Source organism: Balaenoptera ricei, chromosome 1 (genome assembly GCF_028023285.1).
Source record: "Balaenoptera ricei isolate mBalRic1 chromosome 1, mBalRic1.hap2, whole genome shotgun sequence".
Taxonomy (NCBI): Eukaryota; Metazoa; Chordata; class Mammalia; order Artiodactyla; family Balaenopteridae; genus Balaenoptera; species Balaenoptera ricei.
Window position 1 is genome coordinate 95,409,593 of NC_082639.1, and position 9,900 is coordinate 95,419,492.

The window sequence follows — 9,900 nt, forward strand, 5'->3', positions numbered from 1 at the left end:
TAGCGCATTATCACAACATTCCATAAAACAGCAAAATCCCAATTATTTCTTCTACTTGCCAAGATAAAAAGAAAAGACTGGAAAGCCCATAAAATATTTCCTGTATCAATAAAATATTTACCCTCCAATATTGCTCAAATCAGTCATTCTTGCCTCTTTCCTTTCCTTCACCCTGCACATTCAACCACCAGATGTGGTCTGTTCTGTGCCTAAATGTCTCCCAAATCATTTATTCCCATCACCACAGTCCCATCGTGGCTTACATGCCAGTCCATGCTCCACACAAATATGCTGGTGTCATTACATCCCTACTGAAACTCTTCAGAGGCTTCCCACCTCATTCCCCCTTAGGATCAAGTCCAGAAACCTTCACAGACCCCCAAGGCCCTCCATGATTCTGCCTGTGCCAGCCTCCCAGCCTCACCTCTGACACTTCCCCTTGCTCTCACTTCAGCCTCACTGGTCTTCCTCTAGTTCCTCGGACATGATCTGCTCCTCTAAGGTGAACACAGCCTCCCAACAAGCTATTTCCTCTGCCTGGAACACGCTTCCCCACCCTTCACTTAGCTAACTTTTACTGATCTTTCCAGATTCAGCTTCACCACCATTGCTACATGGAGCTTCATGTAAAAACCTTATTAAAATATTATAAATATTTCTCAGATCCTTAGCTAAAAAACATATTATTCAAAGGGTATAACATTTTTGTTGGTGGTTTCATTTTTGAAAGATAGTATGTAAACAAAAACTACATCATTTAAAAATATTCCTTAGAAGTAATCACAATTAAAAAAATGACAGAATTAAGTAAATGAGTTTTTAATAACCTTTCAGGGAAGCCAAACACTTAATAATAAACCTTTACTAAAACATAGTTAAGTTTTGGATAAAATTGCTAACTGTATAAAAACAAACTTTCATTATTTGTGTCCAAACTCTTAAAAGTCAACTTCATTTTTATCTCATTATCTTTAAGGTACTGCATAAATGTGCCAAGGTCCAGCAGATTATGCTTGTTAATATCAGCAGATTTTAAAATTACCTCTAAGAGGGAAATAAATGATATTAGAGACACAGATTTGGACAAGATAGATTACAAATTACAGTGTTTAGACATTTGTATATTTATCATATGTAAATTAGATAGTCTGCCATAAATTACTACTGCCTTAGTTTTAGAGTAAAATTTCTAATACTGAAAACATAGACTCTGAGTATTAGAATTTTAGAGAACTTTAGCAATTGACTAGTCTTCTCTTCTACTCAACCATCATGCATTTATTCATTCACTCAACAAATATGTAAGGAACTGTTCTAAATGCTTGAGAAACAGAAATGAATCAGCCATAGCCCCAGCCCTCGAGAAGCTTACAGGCTAATAGGGAAGACACCAAAACCACTGTGATAGAAAATGTTCAAGGATCAGTGGGCAACAAAAATGTGAGCGCTCTGAAGGAGGGACGGAGGTGAAGGAAATCTTCATAGAAGGGACTTGAATATTTTAACGATGAATAGCAAAAGGTGAGCAAACAAAGAAACAAGGGTATGAGAAATGTAGCAGAGACTACCAGCTGTCCACCAAAATTCCTCATCGCCTTGTAGGGACACACAGCTGGACTACATTTCCTGCCTCCCTTGCAGTTAAGCATGGTTGTGTGACCAAGATCCCACCAACGAAATATGAGTGAAAGTAATGTGTACCACTTCCAGACCTAGTTAATAAAATTCTCTCACATGTAATCCTGCATGCTCGTTCCTTTCACAGCTGAATGCAGATGATGATGAGACCCTTGAGGAGGATAAAGCCACAAGAGAGAAAGAACCTGGACCCCTGAATAACTGCAAGGTGAAGAACTGCCCCCACCAACCTCAACACCCACCAAGAAATCATGAAGAGCCTTCAATACCATGCTAAGAAGTCTGGACATTTCCCATCGACATTGTCAGTCCCTGAAGAACTTTAAGAAGGGTTATGAAATAATCATGATATACTTTTAGATATGTCATATGGTGGCAGTGTGGAAGAAGAAATGGTGAGAAGTTAAGGCAGGAAGACTGGTTGTAAGACTGTTACAGTAACGTAGGTGAGACATGGTAGAGGCCAGGGCTTACCCGAAGCAATGGGTATAGAGGAAAGGGAACTGGTTATGAGATATATTAAGGAATTACACAGGACCCTGTGATTAACTGGATGTTGGGGTAAAACAAAGGAGGCATCTGGAATGACTTGGTAGTGGAACACTTACCCAAGACACTGATCACAGAGGGAAGTAGAGAGCCTCAGGAGCCGGGGAGAGCTAGCAATTTGTGAGTCACTCACTAAGATGATAGTTAGAGCCTTGAAAAGTAATCTTGGGGCTCACCCACATTTGAGAGGTAAGCCAAAAAAGAGTCATAAAGGGATCTGAAAAGCAGCAGTGGGAGAGCTGAGATCAAGTGCCAAAAGGGGAGATATGGGGGACTTCATCAGTGTTCCATACTGCAGAAAGGCCAAAAAACAAATAACTAGAAAGAGCCCTCTGGGTGCAGCAATGCAGAAGTCTTTAGTGACCTTTCACAGAGGGGAAGAATGGAGGCAGAAGCCTCACGTCAGACAGACAACCGAAGAGTGAGAGAAGTCAAGGCAGAAAGGGTAGGCTTGGCTCCATCAAAGACCTTGACTGCACAGGAAGGAGACTGATAGGACAGTATCTAGATGGGGAGGGGGTGTGGGGAGCCAACAGGAGAACCACTGTTATTAGAGAGGAAAAGTCTGAAACTACAGGACAAAGAAAGGGAATAGTAGAAGTTGTACTTTTCCTACTTTAAAGGAGATGAGAGGACGAAAGGACAGAAATATAAGTGGAAAAACCAACTCTGAAAAGGACAAAAAACACCTCTCTCCCTGAGACTGGAGGAAAGAAAGTGAGCATGAGTATAAATAAAGGTAAGATTATAGTTGATGTATTAAATTTACTGAGGCTGCCTTAAGCTCCGTAAACAATTTTAAGCATTTTTCATTTATTTGGTCATTAGTCATCATTACGATCCTATGAGACTAATATTATCCCTATATTACAGCTTAGGACACATTATGAGAGCACCAGAAATCTGAGGGAGTTCATGCCAGTTCACTTCTATTTACTCAGTGACGTAAAGGGCACGGTCAGCTACTGGAAGGCAGGAGCAAGGACCTTGTGGCTGGGATAAGTAGGGTTTCTCAACACCAACACTACTGACACTTGAGACCAGATATTTCTTTGCTATGCCATGCACTGCAGAATGTTTAGCATCACCCCTGGCCTTCACTCACTACATCCTTCACATCACACACACACATCCCCCACTGTCACAGCCACCAAAAATATCAAATGTCTCTGAGGGACAAAAACACCCCTGGTTGAGAACCACTGGGATAAATAGAAGATAAAACTGACAGGCTGATAAAGCAGAAGACCCAGCTCTTTACTGAGAACAGAGATGGCATAATAAGATTCTGCAGCTGCATTCTGAAGGAAAGCATAATTTCATCAGTTCCTTTGCTAATTCTGTATAATGCAAAGCAAGTGCAAGAAAAAGCCTTGGACACACAGAATCCAGTGAAATCAATACATGTTATATATAATTAAGACTGGCATATGCGGTTGGGTAGGCCTCAGGGAACAAACCATCAATTTCCATCACATTGGAAATAGCATTATCCCACCCCCCATTTCTCTGACATACACTTTATAAATCCTAAGAAATATGGACTGAACACTACACGTTACTGTGCTAACTGTATGGTTTTTCTGGATTCAGTGTTCTGTGCTCTCACATCCACCATTCAATTCAAGCCTTCCAGATGGAAACTTATTAAATACTATTTTCTCTTACTGAATTTAATTCAGTCACCTCACAAGGAAAAGGTTTCTACAAAACCTGGTGTCCCCGTCCCCTTTTCAAACACACGAGCACACATGTTCCCACGCTGCTGATGAAGCTGATAGTCTCTCAGAGCAGCTTTAAGTAAAACAAACACTTTTTTTTTACTCTGCTGGGTCAGTTGGTTAAATAATGTACAGCTGTGGAAATGAGGCTCCTCTGAAAATACAATAGTGAGTATTGATATTGTCATGTGTTAAGCTTAAGGATAACTCTACAGTGTAGGGTATAATGTCATGGCGTAGTATAGCGATTTCTACAGTGTTAGGTTAAACTGAAACTACGTGGTTGTATTTAGTGTGTTAGTATCAGAGCATCTCCCTCTCCCTGCATCCGGAGTAGCAAGTGCACACACTGGAAAGCCCCAAAGGGGCTCCGCGGTGAGCACTCGCCCTGCCGTGCCAGCCACATCTCCCAAGCGATGGGATGCCCTTGGGCAGCGCTCGGGACAGACCCTTGGGGTTTCCAGGAGGGGAAAACGAATTTGGGCCCAAGCCTAGGCAGTCGGCTCACTGCGGGGGTTTCGTTAACACTGCAGGAACGCCAAGCGGGCCTTTTACGTTTCGACGGCTTGGACCCCATTTTGAGGCAAGATGGGAACGTCTTCTATATGTCTCACCGCAGCAGCTCACTAACAGGACACAAGCGTGTGGAAAGTGCTCCAACAGCGGGGCAACTCTGAGTGAAGCAGCTCACACGGAAAGAACGTCTGGGCCCCGAAGGGTGCTCACAGGGCTGAAGGGATCTTCTCCGCCCCCACCCCCACATCACCCCAGCAGGGCCTCCAGCCTCGCACTCTCCCTGCGGCGTGAACGCACCGCGGCCCACCTCCCCGTCCTGGCCGGGAGGGATGCCCATAGCTGCCAGTCCTTTCTGCAGTTCGACGATGTCCACCATCCCGTCCCCGCGGCGGTCCAGCTTCTGGAAGAGCTCTTCAAAAAGGCTATCGGGTTCGTTTTCCTGGCCAGCCACGGTGGGCAGCAGGAAGCCCCCTATGCCGCGCAGCATGGTCACGCAGCGCCAAGGGACCCCGAAAAGTGGGAGAGCCCCACCCGCAGGCCGAGCCGCTGCGGAGCCCCCGCGGGAGCGACTGCTGCCAGCGGGCAGCGTAGCAGCTGCCCCTGCAACGCGCGGTCCTATGCCTCCGGCTTCGGGGCCAGCGGGCGAGCAACGCCCCCTTCATCGGCAACAACGCTGGTTCCGGATTTGCTTCTGCCAGACTTGGCTGGGGACTGCTTGGAACCACCGTCTTTTTTTTTTTTTAAGGTTAACGTTTGGCTGGGAATTCCCAGACAGCACAGTCTTAATTCAAACTCCAAACTGGCTGAGGTTAGTCCCATTGTTGTGAATTTTTAGGGGAGATTTTTTTCAGTTTTGTGCTCAGAGCCAAGGTTGGTGTAGATCAGCCTCCATGAAGCTACCCTGGACCAGTTCTCTCTCTTCCTCTTACTAGACCAAAGCTTCATCTCCTCTTTTCATGGTTTGTTGAAATCCAAACCCCTTAGTAACAAAGGGAGAAAATATTAGGACTTCTTTTTATATTTATAAAAGTAAGGGAAAAAATAAACTTTCTAATATTTAACATGAATTGACAATTGCACATATATACAATATTTAAATAAGTGTACCCAAAATGAGGGTGGATGAACAAAGAAATGTACTCTTGTGTAATGGAAGTGATCACCTGGTCAGTGGGTCAGTGAGCTAGTTGAAAAATTGGCGAGAAAATCAGCAGCAGTCAAGGAAAGCCACCAGAAGCACTGCTCAAACCAAACAGACCAGTCACAGCAGTGAAACAATGGAGACCAGCACTGAACACAGACAGGAGACCAGCTGATGCCAAATGGCGTGCTCTAATAATCTGCTCGGGCAGTTTGCTCCTTAGTCCCAATGCTGCAGAGGTCACAAGTAAGCCACATCCCTCCCTCAGACCCCTCAACGCTCTCTTAGGGAGAGAATTAGTGAGCAATTAGTGAGCAAAAGGAAGTAAATACTATCTAAAGGGGCTAATTCTAAGTTTAAGCTTTAAAACTAATTAGATATTGGCTTAACTTTTTTCCCCTAATATCTAACAGGTGGGGCTCCGGAGAAAGCCCTGTTTAGGCAAATAAAGTACACTTTCTCTACATATCTGAATTTAATATGAGCTGAGATTTAGGAGCCTTTGTCCCATTAGTATTCTTCTGGACCCATGTTTTGAAGTCCTCTCTCAGTACACTGATACTGCTGATTGTTTCTTTATGATCTCTACTGATGTTGGGCAACAAAACTGAAGTTGAAAGCCAACACCTTAGGATGACAAAGCAGAGGATGGAAAGAATCCAAATTCTTGATTGCATCACTAAGCCAGTGAACCACTTCTGGAATCAGCTTCTGCTGAACCTCTTTGGACAGTTGACAAACTAAACCTCTGTTATTTAAGCCACTTGTGGTTGGATAGTCTGTCACAGCTGAAAGTATCATAACTTATAGAAAAATCATAACTCATGTAATAATTACAAACTGGAGGGAGTGCGATTCTCTTTATTACTCTCAGTTTGTGATTATTCTATGAGAACATAACAGAGACCCTAATATATATACATATCAGGGAATGAGGGAAGGCATCCTGAGGTTAGGAGATATTAAAACTAAGACCTGAAAGATAAGTAGGAGTTGGCCAGTGACGACTGAGGAAAATAGCATTCTTTGCTCTTTTAACATTGCTGAGAAGAAAAAGAATTTGAAAAGTTCAAAGAACTAAAGGAAGGCTACTGTTACTGGAGAATAATGAACAACAGAAAGAGTGGCATAAACAGATTAAAAACACAGGCCATGTTAAAAATCCTACCTTTTATCCCAAGAGCAATATAGAGCTATATTAGTCAGGATAAATTACGTTATGCTGTGATAACAACTCCAGAATCTCTGTGACCCACAGGGTAAATACCTCATTTGTACAAATACCCATTGTAAGTCAGCTGTGGGCTCTACTCCTCGATGTTATCCTTACTCTGGGTCTGAAGCAGCTACTATCTGGAACATAACTGGTAGCCATGGCAAAGAGAAAAGAGAAAACGGAAAAGCATGCTGTGGCTCTTGAACTTCTGCTTATAGGTGACATATTCAATTTCTGTGTACGTTTCACTGGCCAAAGCAAGTGACACGCTCTCCTGACTTTAAGTCCTCCCGCAGGGAAGATGCTGAATATTGGTGAACAATATTACACTCTAATCCAAGAACTATCTCAGAATTTTGGTCAACAGAATAAACATGATTTAATTCACAATGTAAAATATTCCTCTAGGGAGTTCCACGATGGCCTAGTGGTTAGGATTCAGGGCTTTCACTACAGTGGCCCGGTTTCAATCTCTGGTCTGGGAACTGAGATCCCACAAGCCACGTGGCACAGCCAAAAAAAAAAAAAAAAAAGAATCTCTCTAGGTGCTGTGTGGAGAACAAGAAATAAGGGAAGAGTCAGTGAAATGAGATCAGTCATGAGACTCTTGGAGCTGTCAGCTTGAGCTACGGTGGTGGCAGTGGAGAAGGAGAGAAGCAGACAGATCATGATATATTTTAAAGGTAGAATTGAAAGACCTTTGGGAATGACTGGATGAAGGAGAGAATGATCCTGCTATAGACTGAATGTTTGTGTCCCCCAAAATTTCATATGACATGCTAACCCCCAAAGTGATGGTACTAGGAGGTGATTAGGTCATGAAAGGAAGCCTCATGAATGGGATTAGTGCCCTTATAAAAAAGATTCCAAAGAGCTCCCTCGCTCCTTCCTCCTTGTGCAGCAAGAAGCCAGCATCTATGAGCCAGGAAGTGGGCCCTCACCAGACACTGAATCTGCCAGTGCCTTGATCTTAGACTTCCCAGCCTCCAGATTGTAATAGATTTCTGTGGTTTATAAGACACCCAGTCTACGGTATTCTGTTATAGCAGCACTCTCGGACTGAGACAGTACCAAAAATAACTTTTAGGTTTCTGGCATGAGACACCATGTAGATGGGATTGCTGATCTCTGAGGTGGAGGAGACTGTTTGGGGATAAGATCAAGAGTTCAATTTTAGACATGTTAAGTTTAAGATGACTGTGAATCAAGCAAGTGGCAAAATTGCATGCACAGCTCAGGAAAGAGGTCCAGGCTAGAAATATGAATTTGCAAGTCATTGGCATACAGGTAGCTTTTAAAGCTATAGGAAAGGAGAACATCACTTAGAAAGTATGGAGTAAGAAGAAGGCCCTAGACCAAGCTCTGGAAAACTCTAAAACGTAGATGTCAAATGCAGGCAACAGAGCCAGCATGGCACAGTGGTACAAAGCTCAGGCTCAAATTCAAGCTGCCAGCGTTTGAATCATCTGGAGCAAGTTACATAATTTCTCGGAGCCTCAGTTTCCTCATCAGTACCAGTTCTGTCTCAACAGTCTGCTGTAAGGATTAAGTAGAAAAAAATACTTAACACAGGGCCTAACACATAAAAAAGCACTTTATAAATGATAGTTGTTTTTATTTTTATTTTTATTAAAGGAGACTGAGAAAGAGCCTTCAGAGAAGTAGGGGAAAACAGGCAAGTGTTAAAGAAACCATAAGAAGAGGCTGTTTTTAGAAAAAGAGAGCTGCCAAAAGTGTCAAAGTCTACTGAAAAACTGAGTAAAATTAAAAGCTGGGACTGAAAATTGTCTTTTGGATTTGGCAAGAAACGCACCAGCATTTTTAGTGACTTGGTGAGGAAGAAACCAGATTGGGGAGAGTTAAAGATTAAATGGATGTCCACCTCATACTATGCACAAAAATAAATTCTAGGTGAAGTAGATATAAAAGTAAAATGAGAAACCTTAAAATGTTATGAAGAAAATCTGGAAGAATATCTTTGTGATCTCAGTGTAGAAAAGGAGTTCCAAAACAAGACAGAAAAAGCATAAACCAGAAAGCACAAATGTGATAAAATTGAAAACATCTGTGCATCAGCACTCATCACTTAAAGGGTGAAAAAGATGAGTCACAGATGGAAAGAAAATACAAGCTTACAAACAACAAAAATAACATTCAGAATATGTAAGGAATCCTGTAAATCAATAAGAAAAAGACAACCTAATAAATGGACAAATAACATGAACAGGGATCTCACCAGGACCTACGATCTATTAATATTTTCACCTTGTCAGTGTCCTCACTTCCTCATGTCATTTCTCTCTTTACTTCCACTTAGATTCCATAATCCATCACTTCAATCAATACCTTTCATATCCCTTTAAGTTTCTGGTCCCTTTTTCTTTGCCTAATTCATTTGGGAAAACCGTAACCTTGAGTCAATTCAACTCCATGTTCTCTGCAGCTTCACCCCTATCTATGGCTGACTACAGCTGTAGACGCCCTTCCTACAATGCAATAAAAAAAAAAAGTACAAATTCTGTTGAGAGTTTGGAGATAAAACGGTGGAAAGATGAAGGGGGCCCAGGCTCTTTGAAGGATGGCTTCCAGTTCTTCAATGAATGAATGAAGAAATAGTGAAAATGAGGATGTTAAGATGTGAGGGAGAGAGGGTCAGAAAAAGAGGATGTGAGGGTCAGAAGTTTGAAGAGATGGAAGAAGGGATAGCATAGTTGTTATAGAGAGTGGGAAGGCTATGTTACAAGAGAAACTGGGTCAGATTTGGGGGCACTTTGGGTACCAATTTGTAGCCATGAATTTATGGAATATCATTTGTGAAACTTACTGTGCATATCATGAAGCCCAGAACTGGGCACCAGTTATAGCTGTAATGGACCCAGCGCATTACATCAGCACCTTTGTTCAGAACTACTAATATACCAGCCTCCACTCTGCCATGCCATGGAGTTTATTCTAGTCTACTCTCCCAAAGGCTCTGCACCTATTTATTCCACTTAATATACACAGCTTATTCATGCTTATGCATGATGGAGCAGTAAGACAAAAGGAGCCAGGATCCTGGAGCCTTCATATCAGCCCTGGACTACCTGTATTTATGTGAAACAGAAATAAACTCAGCC